Here is a 17,892-nt window from a genome sequence, read left to right on the forward strand (position 1 = left end):
AATTGAGATGTCAGTCGAGAGCCGTAACAGCAGTAGTGCATCCAAGAAAGCTGTGTAGTGAATGGATATAGAACCTTTAGTGAAGCAGGAGCCAACAGGCTATTCACATCCTTGTGTAGGGTCTCAAACTACAGGTATTCAGTTTACGATTAAGGAAGATTTCTTAGCAGAAACGAGACAAGACGGGGCACCAGGGTAAAACCCAAAAAGCTAAGATACGGTCCTTAATCGCGCTCGTTAAAAGGTCTGAAGGGTGTTTCACGATTCAGGGACTTACGCATAGTCTAATCAAACAAACAATAGTCAATAACTCTTTCGTGTAGTTTATTTATCAAAAGGGCAATCAAAAAGGGCACCGGAGCAGAAATGCGCACAGGTAAATCACAGGTGATGTTATATCAGATTTAACAGCAGATTTCATGCAGATAATGTTAAACCAGGGTTTTGCCTTTGATAATCAAACGTGTCTATGCTAATCTATATCAAAAAGAGGGAAAGTGAGAAGCTAAGGGAGGAGGAACAGCTGAGTTCTACCCAAATCACGCCACAAAAGAACCGCACACTGAAGTCGGCTTACGATTTTGTAGAACTCGGTCCGGCTGGTCCTTGTCCGCGGACGAGATCCGTGGCGAGGCAGCGGCGTGGAGCGGTGTGGCGGGCGAAGGCAGTGGTGTGCCGCGATGTCCGTGGCGCGGGGCGGAAGCGGTGGCGCGAGACGGCGCGTAGAGCGGTGTGGCGGGCGAAGGCAGTGGCGTGCCGAGATGTCCGTGACGCGGGGCGGCAGCGGTGGCGCGAGGTGGCGCGTGGCGATGTCCGGGAGTTCCTTTGCGGTAGAACGCTTTAGCTGCGTGTTAGCTCCTCACGCGGCCTTTACTCAGATGAGAACGTAGCGCTGATCCACGTAAACGGCGTAGATTACTTCAAAAATAGGAGAAGCGAAGTAGAAAAGAAAGTCTCTGTCCGGTTTAGCGCTTAAGCTTAGTTCCAGGTGTTTCCAGGTGTTTTCAGAGTTCAGGGGGGCGATGAGGCTGGCCTAGTCTTGTCGACCCACGTGGCGCACGCTTTGTTGAGACAAAGGAAAAGTAAACGGGCGGCAGTAGCTCAGTGGTAGAGTGCTCGTCTTCTGATCCAAAGGTCGGCGGATCGACTCCCCGCTCAGTCAGAGCGGTCAGATCCACTGGCCCGCAGGTTGGCGGTGCGATCGCAGCTGCCTCATGTGAATACTGCCGTTGTGTCCTTGGGCAAGACACTTAACCCAACTTACCCCCCAGTGTCTGCGTATATCTGGGGTGTGAATGTGTGTGTGAATGGGTGACTGGTTCCTTGATGTAAAGCGCTTTGAGTACCTTGACGGTAGAAAAGCGCTATATAAATGTGACCATTTTAAACAGGCTCGTCCGTGGAGACGGCTTCAAAGAGATAGACAAAGGCTTGAACAAAAAAAAAAGAAGAAGAGAGGAGAAGAGAGCGTTCCAAGCTCGGAGCGTCTTTTTGTCACCTAGCGCCGCAGGGCACGCTGGGAGCGAAAGGGGCGGGCGCTACTGCGACGACACGTTAAACACTTTTGCCAGTTTGTGCACATTATTTCTTGAGGTAGATACATTTTACATCTTCTTTCACCTGTGATGGGCACTCGAGTTAAAGCATTGGGAATATAAAACCTTAAACAGTGGAAAAATACGTAACACAAGGTGAAACATGCGGTGTACGGAGTTGATTCGGACAAACATTCATGGCATAATCACATAAAACATAGTTTTCATCGGGGCGTCCTCCTGTAAGACTGTGGGGGAGAAGGTCTGTTATCGCCAAAGTCACAGCGGCTCCCTGCGGTGAGGGAGAGAGGGAGAAAGAAAACCCCCCAATGTTCAAAGAGAGATTTTCTGTTATCTGGCCGTGGAATGTCCATCTCCAATCCCCTACACTTGCAATGAGTTCAAATATAGGACAAACCGATTGTCAGGAGTGGGATTAGAACCCATTCCTCCACTTGTAGACCAAATTTGCTTACGCTTAGGTAGGAGTTTACAACAGAAGAAAATTTATGACCAAGATTTCACGGGTTGTAATGGCAAGCAGTCCATAAAGCTTAAAATCAACTCCACCCAACGTGGGGCTCGAACCCACGACCCTTAGATTCCTTCAACACATCAATGCTTTTCATTTGAGTTTCTTTTGCAATGCTGAAACGTTTACACCTTTTGTAATCCAGGCGTTGAATCATAAGCTTGGTCATAAGAAAACCAGCTCCAGATTTTAACAGCTTTGTTTAGTTTGTATGCTTTGGTTGGCTCCTTTCAGGGGGTAAGCACAGATTTTACCCAAAGATTCTTCTTGTTTCTGCACTTTTTCAAATGAGTAACGCTACTCTCGGGGCACTCAAGGTTCCACTGAGATTTGAACTCGGATCGCTGGATTCAAAGTGTGCTAACCATTACACCATGGAACCGCAGACTGCTCCTTGGAAGGATAACGGTGATCCAAAGCTACAAGTCTTTACATCAATCATCCCTTGCCCAAAAAATGAGAAACAAGGAGTGCAAACAGTGCAAACAATCTTGATGTGCAGCAATACTTTTCCCTCTCTTAATGCAAAGTGTAGCAGCAGTAAACTTGAGGGAGAAAGGTATGGGTTTGAGGGCTCTTCTTGTGGGCTTTACTGTCCTTGTAAATATTTTTCATAGACAAAAGAGTAGGCATTTCCTTTTTACTAAACAGGCCCTTTGACCAAGGAAGCCCCAGCGCCGTAATGATTTCCTGGTTTCCTTACATAATTACATACAGTGGTTACTTCTGGGATTGAATTTCTTGCTTTCTCTGGCAAGGTGAGCAGTCGTCCCTGGGTGGGCTCGAACCACCAAACTTTCGCCTACCAGCAGAACGCGCTAGCCGATTGCGCCACAGAGGCGAGAATCTTGACATACCCATAAAAGGGTTACCTCTCTAATTGCAAATAGAAATGAAGAAAAACTCTGGATTCAGAGCGCTAACCGCTATACCGTTGAACCACACCTTTCTACAGGATGTCCTGTTTTGAAAATAAGTATGACATTTGATCATTGGGCTATATCAAAGAGAGCAGCATTGAAGTAGGCAAACTTCTGCTTCATGGTTTCATTGTGTGGTGGTCATCACATCTGCCCTACACGCAGAAGGTCTTGGGTACAACATTCAGCAAAACCAAACATGTTCATGCTAACAATGTTCCAACGAAAGCATGCTGTTTATGTTTTATAGATCCTTTCCAGGCCATTTATGTCCTGATCTCGCAAAATATCCAAAAGACCCAGCATTCCTATTCATTGTATTTTTGAGCAAAGACTAACATTCAGGTACACCTGCCGAAACCCGGGATTGAACCAGAGACCTTTAGATCTTCAGTCTAACGCTCTCCCAACTGAGCTATTTCGGCTACTTTATTGACAAATTAGGCAAGGGAGGGAAACGTGTGGCATAACGTAGCGAGAAAATGAACTAGTTCTGTGTGTCCTTTTTTCTTTTCTTTCGATTAAACATAAAACAATACAGGACACGACCAGGGAGCAAAAATCGAAATAAAAAGAACATAAATGGCACTAAACATAAAATAAAAACAAAATCACATTTAAATGAAAATAGGGGTCCTACTTGGTCCAAAGTCGATCAAATTAGTGCTTATCCAAATTAAGCCTGAATGTCACTGTTTTCCATTCATCCAATGTCTAATGTCTGTTACTATGTCAGTCAAGTCTTTGATCGTTGGCGTGGTTGGTGTCGAGCATTTCTTTGTGATGGCCTTTTTCTCTACAGCCAAAAGTATGTTCCAAGGGTATCCATTTATTGTGTCCATGGCAGGAGTGTTGAGGCCCAAGTACATAGTTTTAAATTTGAGTGGGATGGCAAAGTCAAAAACAGTCTGCAGTGCCCTGTGAATTTCAGTCCATTATTTTTGAGCAACAGCACAGCCCCAAAACACCTGATAGTGGTTTGCCTGCTGGGTTCTCCAGCAGTTAGCATTTCCTTGTGAATAATGGGCACTTTGACATGGTGTGGTGAAAAAAACATATTTTTCCCCTTCAGGCAAGTGATTTTGTGGTCTTCCTCAGGGCTGTTCCTACATTTCCACACTCTTGGTCAGACAAAACCAGGTTCACTTCTCGTTCCTATTGGTTTAGAATATACTTAGCAGAACGTTGTCCAGATTACCAATGCATTGAGATCATTTAGAAATGATTCCCCTCGCAAGTTCTGATTGATTGGCTTCAACGAAGATTTCTGTCAGAGGATTATAGTGGTCATTTCTTTGTTTCATTTCTTGCTTATAATAAGTCCTATAAAAGTCCTGTCTCTCCAAGTCAAAGGATTCCTTCAACACGTCAATGCTTTTCATTTGATTTTCTTTTGCAATGCGGTGAAACGTTTACGCCTTTTGTAATCCAGGCGTTGAATCATAAGCTTGGTCATGAGAAAACCAGCTCCAGATTTTAACAGCTTTGTTTAGTTTGTATGCTTTGGTTAGCTCCTTTCAGGGTGTAAGCACAGATTTTACCCAAAGATTCTTCATGTTTCTGCACTTTTTCAAAAGAGTAACGCTACTCTCGGGGCACTCAAGGTTCCACTGAGATTTGAACTCGGATCGCTGGATTCAAAGTGTGGTAACCATTACACCATGGAACCGCAGACTGCTCCTTGGAAGGATAACGGTGATCCAAAGCTACAAGTCTTTACATCAATCATCCCTTGCCCAAAAAATGAGAAACAAGGAGTGCAAACAGTGCAAACAATCTTGATGTGCAGCAATACTTTTCCCTCTCTTAATGCAAAGTGTAGCAGCAGTAAACTTGAGGGAGAAAGGTATGGGTTTGAGGGCTCTTCTTGTGGGCTTTACTGTCCTTGTAAATATTTTTCATAGACAAAAGAGTAGGCATTTCCTTTTTACTAAACAGGCCCTTTGACCAAGGAAGCCCCAGCGACGTAATGATTTCCTGGTTTCCTTACATAATTACATACAGTGGTTACTTCTGGGATTGTATTTCTTGCTTGCTCTGGCAAGGTGAGCAGTCGTCCCTGGGTGGGCTCGAACCACCAACTTTTCGCCTACCAGCAGAACGCGCTAGCCGATTGCGCCACAGAGGCGAGAATCTTGAAATACCCACAAAAGGGCTACCCCTCTAATTGCAATTAGAAATGAAGAAAAACTCTGGATTCAGAGCGCTAACCGCTATACCGTTGAACCACACCTTTCTACAGGATGTCCTGTTTTGAAAATAAGTATGACATTTGATCATTGGGCTATATCAAAGAGGGCAGCATTGAAGTAGGCAAACTTCTGCTTCATGGTTTCATTGTGTGGTGGTCATCACATCTGCCCTACACGCAGAAGGTCTTGGGTACAACATTCAGCGAAACCAAACATGTTACCAAACATGTTCATGCTACCAAACATGTTCATGCTAACAATGTTCCAACGAAAGCATGCTGTTTATGTTTTATAGATCCTTTCCAGGCCATTTATGTCCTGATCTCGCAAAATATCCAAAAGACCCAGCATTCCTATTCATTGTATTTTTGAGCAAAGACTAACATTCAGGTACACCTGCCGAAACCCGGGACTGAACCAGGGACCTTTAGATCTTCGGTCTAACGCTCTCCCAACTGAGCTATTTCGGCTACTTTATTGACAAATTAGGCAAGGGAGGGAAACGTGTGGCATAACGTAGCGAGAAAATGAACTAGTTCTGTGTGTCCTTTTTTCTTTTCTTTCGATTAAACATAAAACAATACAGGACACGACCAGGGAGCAAAAATCGAAATAAAAAGAACATAAATGGCACTAAACATAAAATAAAAACAAAATCACATTTAAATGAAAATAGGGGTCCTACTTGGTCCAAAGTCGATCAAATTAGTGCTTATCCAAATTAAGCCTGAATGTCACTGTTTTCCATTCATCCAATGTCTAATGTCTGTTACTATGTCAGTCAAGTCTTTGATCGTTGGCGTGGTTGGTGTCGAGCATTTCTTTGTGATGGCCTTTTTCTCTACAGCCAAAAATATGTTCCAAGGGTATCCATTTATTGTGTCCGTGGCAGGAGTGTTGAGGCCCAAGTACATAGTTTTAAATTTGAGTGGGATGGCAAAGTCAAAAACAGTCTGCAGTGCCCTGTGAATTTCAGTCCATTATTTTTGAGCAACAGCACAGCCCCAAAACACCTGATAGTGGTTTGCCTGCTGGGTTCTCCAGCAGTTAGCATTTCCTTGTGAATAATGGGCACTTTGACATGGTGTGGTGAAAAAAACATATTTTTCCCCTTCAGGCAAGTGATTTTGTGGTCTTCCTCAGGGCTGTTCCTACATTTCCACACTCTTGGTCGGACAAAACCAGGTTCACTTCTCGTTCCTATTGGTTTAGAATATACTTAGCAGAACGTTGTCCAGATTACCAATGCATTGAGATCATTTAGAAATGATTCCCCTCGCAAGTTCTGATTGATTGGCTTCAACGAAGATTACTGTCAGAGGATTATAGTGGTCATTTCTTTGTTTCATTTCTTGCTTATAATAAGTCCTATAAAAGTCCTGTCTCTCCAAGTCAAAGGATTCCTTCAACACGTCAATGCTTTTCATTTGAGTTTCTTTTGCAATGCGGTGAAACGTTTACGCCTTTTGTAATCCAGGCGTTGAATCATAAGCTTGGTCATGAGAAAACCAGCTCCAGATTTTAACAGCTTTGTTTAGTTTGTATGCTTTGGTTAGCTCCTTTCAGGGCGTAAGCACAGATTTTACCCAAAGATTCTTCATGTTTCTGCACTTTTTCAAAAGAGTAACGCTACTCTCGGGGCAGTCAAGGTTCCACTGAGATTTGAACTCGGATCGCTGGATTCAAAGTGTGCTAACCATTACACCATGGAACCGCAGACTGCTCCTTGGAAGGATAACGGTGATCCAAAGCTACAAGTCTTTACATCAATCATCCCTTGCCCAAAAAATGAGAAACAAGGAGTGCAAACAGTGCAAACAATCTTGATGTGCAGCAATACTTTTCCCTCTCTTAATGCAAAGTGTAGCAGCAGTAAACTTGAGGGAGAAAGGTATGGGTTTGAGGGCTCTTCTTGTGGGCTTTACTGTCCTTGTAAATATTTTTCATAGACAAAAGAGTAGGCATTTCCTTTTTACTAAACAGGCCCTTTGACCAAGGAAGCCCCAGCGCCGTAATGATTTCCTGGTTTCCTTACATAATTACATACAGTGGTTACTTCTGGGATTGAATTTCTTGCTTGCTCTGGCAAGGTGAGCAGTCGTCCCTGGGTGGGCTCTAACCACCAACCTATCGCCTACCAACCTTTCACCTACCAGAACGCTCTAGCCGATTGCGCCACAGAGGCGAGAATCTTGACATACCCATAAAAGGTTTACCCCTCTAATTGCAATTAGAAATGAAGAAAAACTCTGGATTCAGAGCGCTAACCGCTATACCGTTGAACCACACCTTTCTACAGGATGTCCTGTTTTGAAAATAAGTATGACATTTGATCATTGGGCTATATCAAAGAGAGCAGCATTGAAGTAGGCAAACTTCTGCTTCATGGTTTCATTGTGTTTAGCCCCCAAATCGAATTACTCAACCATCAAGGCTCCGGTGACGTCATTTCCGGTGAGTGTGTCGCGTTTTCAGAGCTGTTCGTTCTTAGAGCCTTTTACCGATTAATCCACGAATTATACACACTATTTACGCATCATATACACGAAAGTGAACGTTTGATTTCTCCGCAAACAATCCGGAGCCTCAAGCCGCTCGCTTTTCAGTATTTCGTGGATTAAAAAGCCCTCCTCACTCTCTAGCTCCAGCCTGAACTAGCCTAGCGTAGCCTAGCCGCTAGCGTCATGGCTGGATCTACCTTTACCTGTTTGAGCTGTCATATGTCGAGTCAGAACCCTGGCTCCTTCTCTGATGATAGGTGCGTGAAGTGCAGTGTAGTGGTAGTTTTGGAGGCCAGGGTTACGGAGTTAGAAGCGCGGATCCACTGTTTAGAGGAGCTTAAGTCCAGTTATAGTTCGGTTTTAGCGCGAGGGCTACCGGACCGCGCTGCAGGGCGTAGCATTAGCATTAGCAGTAGCAGTAAGGCCGAGCTCAGCCCCTCAGCGTCTCCCGTGCAGCCGGGACTAGACCAGGAACAGAATAGGGACCATTTTGTGACAGTTCGGAGGGGACAAGGCGCTAAACGCCGAACCTCAGAGCGCCGTGAGCTTCACGTCTATAATAGGTTTTCTCCCCTCAGCGATCACACGCCCGCTGAACACACGAGAGAAACTCTTGTAATCGGGAGTTCTATTGTTAGAGACGTGAAGCTGCCAGCTGCTAGCGTTAGGTGTTACCCGGGGGCCAGAATGGGTGACATCGAAGGAAACCTTAGGATCTTAAAGCGGAGTAGGACCCGTTTCCGGCGAGTCGTGGTTCACGCAGGCGGTAACGACGCCCGGCGGAGACAATCAGAGGTGCTCAAAGTTCAAGTAGCCGCGGTGTGTGACCTAGCGAAGTCGATGTCGGACACTGTAATATTTTCTGGTCCTCTGCCCAATCGGATCAATGCTGAATTGTACAGCCGTCTCTCAGCATTCAACAACTGGTTATCCAGATGGTGCCCTCAAAACAACGTTGTCTTTATTGATAACTGGAGTGCGTTTTGGGGAAAGCCCGGGCTCATACGCAGGGATGGCATCCATCCGACTTCGGAGGGTACATCCCTATTAGTTCGGAATTTGACCGATAGTCTTAGTCGTGTTAAGTGACCATCTAGGGATGAGCCCCAGGTGCAGAGCAGCAGTTCAAGACGCTCCTCTGTCGCTGAACTCTCGCCCGTTCTGTTACATGTGAAGTGTTCAGATTCAAGACAGATAGAGACTGTGTGTGTCCCTCGTGTCCCTCGTGTCCCTCGTACAAATAATGCCAAAAAGTCACATCTCAGAAAAAATATTTCAGGCGTCAGACCAAATAACTTAAGGAAAATAACAATCACAAATACACAAATGAATAAACACGTAAAATGTGGACTGCTAAACATTAGAGCAATTTCCTCCAAATCGCTCTTAGTTAATGAATTAATTAGTGACTATAACATAGATCTTCTAGCTCTAACTGAAACGTGGCTTCAACAAGACGACTACGTCAGACTAAATGAGTCCACCCCACCCAGCCATGTTAACTTTCAGACTGCCAGGAGCACAGGCCGAGGTGGTGGTGTGGCAGTGATCTCCCACTCAAGCCTACTCATGAGCCCTAAAACTAACAATGCATTTCACTCATTTGAAAGCCTTATGCTGTCAATCACATGTCCAAATCTGAAAAACCAAAAAGGAGTTTTGTTCATAGTTATCTACCGACCTCCTGGTCCCTACTCAGAGTTTTTAACAGAGTTTTCTGACTTTATATCAAACTTAGTGTTAGCCTGGGATAAAATAGTTATAGTTGGAGACTTTAATATCCACGTGAACATGAGTGACGACGCTCTCAGTAATGCCTTCAGCGCCTTGTTAGACAGCATTGGTTTCACTCAGAATGTAAATAAACCGACTCACACTCACAAGAACACTCTGGATCTTGTCCTAACGTATGGAACAGAGATTAGTGACCTCAGTGTCCTCCCTCAAAACCCTATATTGTCAGATCATTTCCTAATTACCTTTCAGTTTATTCTTAAAGATCATCCAGTCCCACAAAATAAAGTTATAATGAAAAGGACAATATCTGAAAAATCTATCTCAAAATTCAAAGAAATAATAGAGCCAATATTCAGTGACATGTCATGTGATCCTGCTGAGAACAGTTTTAGTCCCAGTTTAAGTTATCAATGTGTCGACTTGACCATGAATTCTCTGAAGTCTGCTCTTGACGTTGTCGCGCCGTTAAAACAGAAGGTCATTAGGCCAAAGCGCGCCTCCCCATGGTACAACCAAGAACTGCGTTCACATAAACAAAGGGTTAGAAAGTTAGAGGGATTATTTCGTCGCTCTCACACCGAAGAATCCCTAAAAGCATGGAAAAGTTGCCTGCTGTCCTATAAGCAGGCTCTGCGTAAGGCCCAAACCAGATATTATTCAAATCTAATAGAAGTCAACAAAAGTAACACTAAATTCCTTTTCAGCACTGTAGCTAGGCTAACAAACTGTCACAGTGCAGTAGAGCCCTCAATCCCAGCTACACTTAGCTCTGATGATTTCCTCCTATTTTTTAATAATAAAATAAAAACAATCAGAGATAAATTAGATGAAATTACCCCCGCTATTAGCCCTGAACTAGCCCAAGCTGTAAATCTAACGTCCCATATAAATCCACCTGTAAACCTAGAAAGGTTCACAGCTGTTGATCAAGCAGAGATAACTTCAGCCATTATGTCCTCTAAAAGCTCAACTTGTGTCCTAGACCCCATTCCAAGCAGACTCCTCAAAGACATTCTTCCCCTAATTATAGACCCTATTCTTAATATAATAAATACTTCACTCGAAAGTGGCTATGTTCCACAGTCCTTCAAACATGCAGTCATTAAACCTCTTCTGAAAAAGCCTAATCTAGATCCCGACCTATTGGTAAACTACAGACCTATTTCAAATCTTCCCTTCGTCTCTAAAATCCTTGAAAAAGTTGTAGTAAAACAGCTTTGTCGCCACCTGCAGGACAATAACTTATTTGAAGTTTTCCAGTCAGGGTTCAGAGCCCACCACAGCACTGAAACTGCACTAGTTAAAGTCACAAATGATTTGTTATTAGCCGCTGACGATGGACTGGTCTCAATCCTGGTTCTGTTGGACCTCAGCGCAGCGTTTGACACCATCGACCACAACATTCTACTGCAGAGGTTAGAATGTGATGTAGGTGTTGGAGGAACAGCCCTCAGCTGGTTTAAATCCTATCTATCTGATAGGTTCCAATTTGTTAATGTAAACCAGAGCTCCTCACCAAGCTCTAAAGTAATTTACGGTGTGCCACAGGGTTCGGTACTCGGTCCAATTCTGTTTACTCTTTATATGCTACCATTAGGCAACATTATCAGAAAGCATGACATTAACTTCCACTGCTATGCAGACGACACTCAGCTGTATTTATCAATGAAACCTGATCAGAGCGATCAAGTAGACAGACTTAGTACTTGTGTGAAGGAGATAAAAACCTGGATGACACTAAACTACCTGCTTCTTAACCCTGAAAAAACCGAGGTCATTGTGCTTGGCCCTAAGCATCTACGAGACGCTCTATCTGAGCAGATAGTCACACTGGACAATGTCAGTGTAGCCTCCAGTTCTACTGTAAGAAACCTTGGAGTCTTATTTGACCAGGAGCTCTCATTTAAAGCTCATATAAATCAAGCTTGTAAAACAGCCTATTTCCATTTGCGCAACATCGCCAAAATCAGAAGAATCCTGCCTAAAAGTGATGCTGAAAAACTTATCCATGCATTTGTAACGACTAGATTAGACTACTGTAACTCCCTGCTTGCAGCGTGTCCTAAAAGCTCCATAAAAAGCTTTCAACTGGTTCAAAATGCAGCAGCAAGATTACTAACAGGAACAAAAAGAAGAGAGCACATTACGCCAGTGCTGAAGTCTCTTCACTGGCTCCCCGTCGAGTCCAGAATCAAATTCAAAATTCTACTCTTGACCTACAAAGCCATAAATGACATGGCCCCATCCTACCTCAAAGATGCTATAGAACCATATCATCCAAACAGAGCTCTTCGCTCTCAGAATGCCGGCCTTCTGGTGGTGCCAAGAGTCTCTAAAAGTACTGTAGGAGGTAGAGCGTTTAGCTACCAAGCTCCTGTGTTATGGAATCAGCTCCCGACCCATGTTAAATATGCTGACACAGTCTCTTCATTTAAGTCCAGGCTTAAAACGTTCCTCTTCGAAATCGCTTATGGTCAGAGTAGTTAGGAACAGAAAGATAAACCCACAGCTTCAGCTACGCTGCCCTAGGAGTAACTGTGCTGGGGGAAGTATGACAGCTTGAGCACTATCCTCTTCTTCTTCTGACTACTTATGCTATCAAACAATATTTATTTTTTGATTCCACTTGCAAACTGTTCACCGCCTTCTTTTCTTTCTCTCACTCCTGAGGACCTGTGGACCCAGATGCCCCTCCCCTGGTGAAGTGGTCCCTGCCCTGTGTGGACGGTCCCTCATCTGCCTGAAGAGTGGCTCCAGTTCGCCTCAGTCGGTCCCTCATCTGCCTGAAGAGTGGCTCCAGTTCGCCTCAGTTGGTCCCTCTTCTGCCTGAAGAGTGGGTCCAGCTCGCCTCCGACGGTCCCTCTTCTGCCTGAAGAGTGGGTCCAGCTCGCCTCCGACGGTCCCTCTTCTGCCTGAAGAGTGGGTCCAGCTCGACTCAGACGGTCCCTCTTCTGCCTGAAGAGTGGGTCCAGCTCGACTCAGACGGTCCCTCATCTGCCTGAAGGGTTGGTCCAGCTCGACTCAGACGGTCCCTCTTCTGCCTGAAGAGTGGGTCCAGCTCCAGTCTCCTTGTGTCCGTCTGTCCGTCTGTGAGAGTCGGATCTCTCCTTCACTGGAACTCCTCCAGGTTTCTACGCTTTTTTCCCAAAGAGGTTTTTTTTGTAGTTTTTCCTGGCCGAGAAGGAGAGTCTAAGGACAGAGGACCCTGGGACATCGTCCCTCGCCACCACAGACATTGTCTGACTTCATCGCCACCACAGACATTGTCTGACTCCATCGCCACCACAGACATTGTTGATTCATTTCTCCCTGTGGCCCTCAGAGGCAACTGTTGTTGTGATTTTGGGCCTTACAAAAATAAATTGATTTGATGATTTGATTTGACATCTGCCCTACACGCAGAAGGTCTTGGGTACAACATTCAGCAAAACCAAACATGTTACCAAACATGTTCATGCTAACAATGTTCCAACGAAAGCATGCTGTTTATGTTTTATAGATCCTTTCCAGGCCATTTATGTCCTGATCTCGCAAAATATCCAATAGACCCAGCATTCCTATTCATTGTATTTTTGAGCAAAGACTAACGTTCAGGTACACCTGCCGAAACCCGGGTTTGAACCAGGGACCTTTAGATCTTCAGTCTAACGCTCTCCCAACTGAGCTATTTCGGCTACTTTATCGACAAATTAGGCAAGGGAGCGAAACGTGTGGCATAACATAGCGAGAAAATGAACTAGTTCTGTGTGTCCTTTTTTCTTTTCTTTCGATTAAACATAAAACAATACAGGACACGACCAGGGAGCAAAAATCGAAATAAAAAGAACATAAATAGCACTAAACATAAAATAAAAACAAAATCACATTTAAATGAAAATAGGGGTCCTACTTGGTCCAAAGTCGATCAAATTAGTGCTTATCCAAATTAAGCCTGAATGTCACTGTTTTCCATTCATCCAATGTCTAATGTCTGTTACTATGTCAGTCAAGTCTTTGATCGTTGGCGCGGTTGGTGTCGAGCATTTCTTTGTGATGGCCTTTTTCTCTACAGCCAAAAGTATGTTCCAAGGGTATCCATTTATTGTGTCCATGGCAGGAGTGTTGAGGCCCAAGTACATAGTTTTAAATTTGAGTGGGATGGCAAAGTCAAAAACAGTCTGCAGTGCCCTGTGAATTTCAGTCCATTATTTTTGAGCAACAGCACAGCCCCAAAACACCTGATAGTGGTTTGCCTGCTGGGTTCTCCAGCAGTTAGCATTTCCTTGTGAATAATGGGCACTTTGACATGGTGTGGTGAAAAAAACATATTTTTCCCCTTCAGGCATGTGATTTTGTGGTCTTCCTCAGGGCTGTTCCTATATTTCCACACTCTTGGTCAGACAAAACCAGGTTCACTTCTCGTTCCCATTGGTTTAGAATATACTTAGCAGAACGTTGTCCAGATTACCAATGCATTGAGATCATTTAGAAATGATTCCCCTCGCAAGTTCTGATTGATTGGCTTCAACGAAGATTACTGTCAGAGGATTATAGTGGTCATTTCTTTGTTTCATTTCTTGCTTATAATAAGTCCTATAAAAGTCCTGTCTCTCCAAGTCAAAGGATTCCTTCAACACGTCAATGCTTTTCATTTGAGTTTCTTTTGCAATGCGGTGAAACGTTTACGCCTTTTGTAATCCAGGCGTTGAATCATAAGCTTGGTCATGAGAAAACCAGCTCCAGATTTTAACAGCTTTGTTTAGTTTGTATGCTTTGGTTAGCTCCTTTCAGGGCGTAAGCACAGATTTTACCCAAAGATTCTTCATGTTTCTGCACTTTTTCAAAAGAGTAACGCTACTCTCGGGGCACTCAAGGTTCCACTGAGTTTGAACTCGGATCGCTGGATTCAAAGTGTGCTAACCATTACACCATGGAACCGCAGACTCCTCCTTGGAAGGATAACGGTGATCCAAAGCTAGAAGTCTTTACATCAATCATCCCTTGCCCAAAAAATTAGAAACAAGGAGTGCAAACAGTGCAAACAATCTTGATGTGCAGCAATACTTTTCCCTCTCTTAATGCAAAGTGTAGCAGCAGTAAACTTGAGGGAGAAAGGTATGGGTTTGAGGGCTCTTCTTGTGGGCTTTACTGTCCTTGTAAATATTTTTCATAGACAAAAGAGTAGGCATTTCCTTTTTACTAAACAGGCCCTTTGACCAAGGAAGCCCCAGCGACGTAATGATTTCCTGGTTTCCTTACATAATTACATACAGTGGTTACTTCTGGGATTGTATTTCTTGCTTGCTCTGGCAAGGTGAGCAGTCGTCCCTGGGTGGGCACGAACCACCAACTTTTCGCCTACCAGCAGAACGCGCTAGCCGATTGCGCCACAGAGGCGAGAATCTTGAAATACCCACAAAAGGGCTACCCCTCTAATTGCAATTAGAAATGAAGAAAAACTCTGGATTCAGAGCGCTAACCGCTATACCGTTGAACCACACCTTTCTACAGGATGTCCTGTTTTGAAAATAAGTATGACATTTGATCATTGGGCTATATCAAAGAGAGCAGCATTGAAGTAGGCAAACTTCTGCTTCATGGTTTCATTGTGTGGTGGTCATCACATCTGCCCTACACGCAGAAGGTCTTGGGTACAACATTCAGCAAAACCAAACATGTTACCAAACATGTTCATGCTAACAATGTTCCAACGAAAGCATGCTGTTTATGTTTTATAGATCCTTTCCAGGCCATTTATGTCCTGATCTCGCAAAACATCCAATAGACCCAGCATTCCTATTCATTGTATTTTTGAGCAAAGACTAACATTCTGGTACACCTGACGAAACCCGGGATTGAACCAGGGACCTTTAGATCTTCAGTCTAACGCTCTCCCAACTGAGCTATTTCGACTACTTTATCAATAAATTAGGCAAGGGAGCGAAACGTGTGGCATAACGTAGCGAGAAAATGAACTAGTTCTGTGTGTCCTTTTTTCTTTTCTTTCGATTAAACATAAAACAATACAGGACACGACCAGGGAGCAAAAATCGAAATAAAAAGAACATAAATGGCACTAAACATAAAATAAAAACAAAATCACATTTAAATGAAAATAGGGGTCCTACTTGGTCCAAAGTCGATCAAATTAGTGCTTATCCAAATTAAGCCTGAATGTCACTGTTTTCCATTCATCCAATGTCTAATGTCTGTTACTATGTCAGTCAAGTCTTTGATCGTTGGCGTGGTTGGTGTCGAGCATTTCTTTGTGATGGCCTTTTTCTCTACAGCCAAAAGTATGTTCCAAGGGTATCCATTTATTGTGTCCGTGGCAGGAGTGTTGAGGCCCAAGTACATAGTTTTAAATTTGAGTGGGATGGCAAAGTCAAAAACAGTCTGCAGTGCCCTGTGAATTTCAGTCCATTATTTTTGAGCAACAGCACAGCCCCAAAACACCTGATAGTGGTTTCCCTGCTGGGTTTTCCAGCAGTTAGCATTTCCTTGTGAATAATGGGCACTTTGACATGGTGTGGTGAAAAAAACATATTTTTCCCCTTCAGGCATGTGATTTTGTGGTCTTCCTCAGGGCTGTTCCTACATTTCCACACTCTTGGTCAGACAAAACCAGGTTCACTTCTCGTTCCCATTGGTTTAGAATATACTTAGCAGAACGTTGTCCAGATTACCAATGCATTGAGATCATTTAGAAATGATTCCCCTCGCAAGTTCTGATTGATTGGCTTCAACGAAGATTACTGTCAGAGGATTATAGTGGTCATTTCTTTGTTTCATTTCTTGCTTATAATAAGTCCTATAAAAGTCCTGTCTCTCCAAGTCAAAGGATTCCTTCAACACGTCAATGCTTTTCATTTGAGTTTCTTTTGCAATGCGGTGAAACGTTTACGCCTTTTGTAATCCAGGCGTTGAATCATAAGCTTGGTCATGAGAAAACCAGCTCCAGATTTTAACAGCTTTGTTTAGTTTGTATGCTTTGGTTAGCTCCTTTCAGGGCGTAAGCACAGATTTTACCCAAGATTCTTCATGTTTCTGCACTTTTTCGAAAGAGTAACGCTACTCTCGGGGCACTCAAGGTTCCACTGAGATTTGAACTCGGATCGCTGGATTCAAAGTGTGCTAACCATTACACCATGGAACCGCAGACTGCTCCTTGGAAGGATAACGGTGATCCAAAGCTACAAGTCTTTACATCAATCATCCCTTGCCCAAAAAATGAGAAACAAGGAGTGCAAACAGTGCAAACAATCTTGATGTGCAGCAATACTTTTCCCTCTCTTAATGCAAAGTGTAGCAGCAGTAAACTTGAGGGAGAAAGGTGTGGGTTTGAGGGCTCTTCTTGTGGCCTTTACTGTCCTTGTAAATATTTTTCATAGACAAAAGAGTAGGCATTTCCTTTTTACTAAACATGCCCTTTGACCAAGGAAGCCCCAGCGACGTAATGAATTCCTGGTTTCCTTACATAATTACATACAGTTGTTTCTTCTGGGATTGAATTTCTTGCTTGCTCTGGCAAGGTGAGCAGTCGTCCCTGGGTGGGCTCGAACCACCAACCTATCGCCTACCAACCTTTCACCTACCAGAACGCTCTAGCCGATTGCGCCACAGAGGAGAGAATCTTGACATACCCATAAAAGGTTTACCCCTCTAATTGCAATTAGAAATGAAGAAAAACTCTGGATTCAGAGCGCTAACCGCTATACCGTTGAACCACACCTTTCTACAGGATGTCCTGTTTTGAAAATAAGTATGACATTTGATCATTGGGCTATATCAAAGAGAGCAGCATTGAAGTAGGCAAACTTCTGCTTCATGGTTTCATTGTGTGGTGGTCATCACATCTGCCCTACACGCAGAAGGTCTTGGGTACAACATTCAGCAAAACCAAACATGTTACCAAACATGTTCATGCTAACAATGTTCCAACGAAAGCATGCTGTTTATGTTTTATAGATCCTTTCCAGGCCATTTATGTCCTGATCTCGCAAAATATCCAATAGACCCAGCATTCCTATTCATTGTATTTTTGAGCAAAGACTAACGTTCAGGTACACCTGCCGAAACCCGGGATTGAGCCAGGGACCTTTAGATCTTCAGTCTAACGCTCTCCCAACTGAGCTATTTCGGCTACTTTATCGACAATTTAGGCAAGGGAGCGAAACGTGTGGCATAACGTAGCGAGAAAATGAACTAGTTCTGTGTGTCCTTTTTTCTTTTCTTTCGATTAAACATAAAACAATACAGGACACGACCAGGGAGCAAAAATCGAAATAAAAAGAACATAAATAGCACTAAACATAAAATAAAAACAAAATCACATTTAAATGAAAATAGGGGTCCTACTTGGTCCAAAGTCGATCAAATTAGTGCTTATCCAAATTAAGCCTGAATGTCACTGTTTTCCATTCATCCAATGTCTAATGTCTGTTACTATGTCAGTCAAGTCTTTGATCGTTGGCGCGGTTGGTGTCGAGCATTTCT

At 43.6% G+C, this 17,892-nt stretch overlaps 5 non-coding genes across 5 annotated transcripts; all 5 read right to left on the bottom strand.

Moving 5' to 3' along the window:
• Positions 1-3,339: 3,339 nt before the first annotated feature.
• On the bottom strand, positions 3,340-3,412 carry trnaf-gaa (transfer RNA phenylalanine (anticodon GAA)). The gene has a single exon. It is a non-coding gene; the product is annotated as a tRNA-Phe (tRNA).
• A 2,164-nt stretch (positions 3,413-5,576) lies between these two features.
• Positions 5,577-5,649, bottom strand: trnaf-gaa (transfer RNA phenylalanine (anticodon GAA)). Its single transcript has one exon. It is a non-coding gene; the product is annotated as a tRNA-Phe (tRNA).
• A 7,369-nt stretch (positions 5,650-13,018) lies between these two features.
• On the bottom strand, positions 13,019-13,091 carry trnaf-gaa (transfer RNA phenylalanine (anticodon GAA)). Its single transcript has one exon. It is a non-coding gene; the product is annotated as a tRNA-Phe (tRNA).
• Positions 13,092-15,236: 2,145 nt separating this feature from the next.
• trnaf-gaa (transfer RNA phenylalanine (anticodon GAA)) lies at positions 15,237-15,309 on the bottom strand. Its single transcript has one exon. It is a non-coding gene; the product is annotated as a tRNA-Phe (tRNA).
• A 2,157-nt stretch (positions 15,310-17,466) lies between these two features.
• trnaf-gaa (transfer RNA phenylalanine (anticodon GAA)) lies at positions 17,467-17,539 on the bottom strand. The gene has a single exon. It is a non-coding gene; the product is annotated as a tRNA-Phe (tRNA).
• Positions 17,540-17,892: the final 353 nt, after the last annotated feature.

This window comes from Eucyclogobius newberryi, unplaced genomic scaffold (genome assembly GCF_026437365.1).
Source record: "Eucyclogobius newberryi isolate DKJ021-1_F unplaced genomic scaffold, fEucNew1.0.hap1 SCAF_130, whole genome shotgun sequence".
NCBI lineage: Eukaryota > Metazoa > Chordata > Actinopteri > Gobiiformes > Gobiidae > Eucyclogobius > Eucyclogobius newberryi.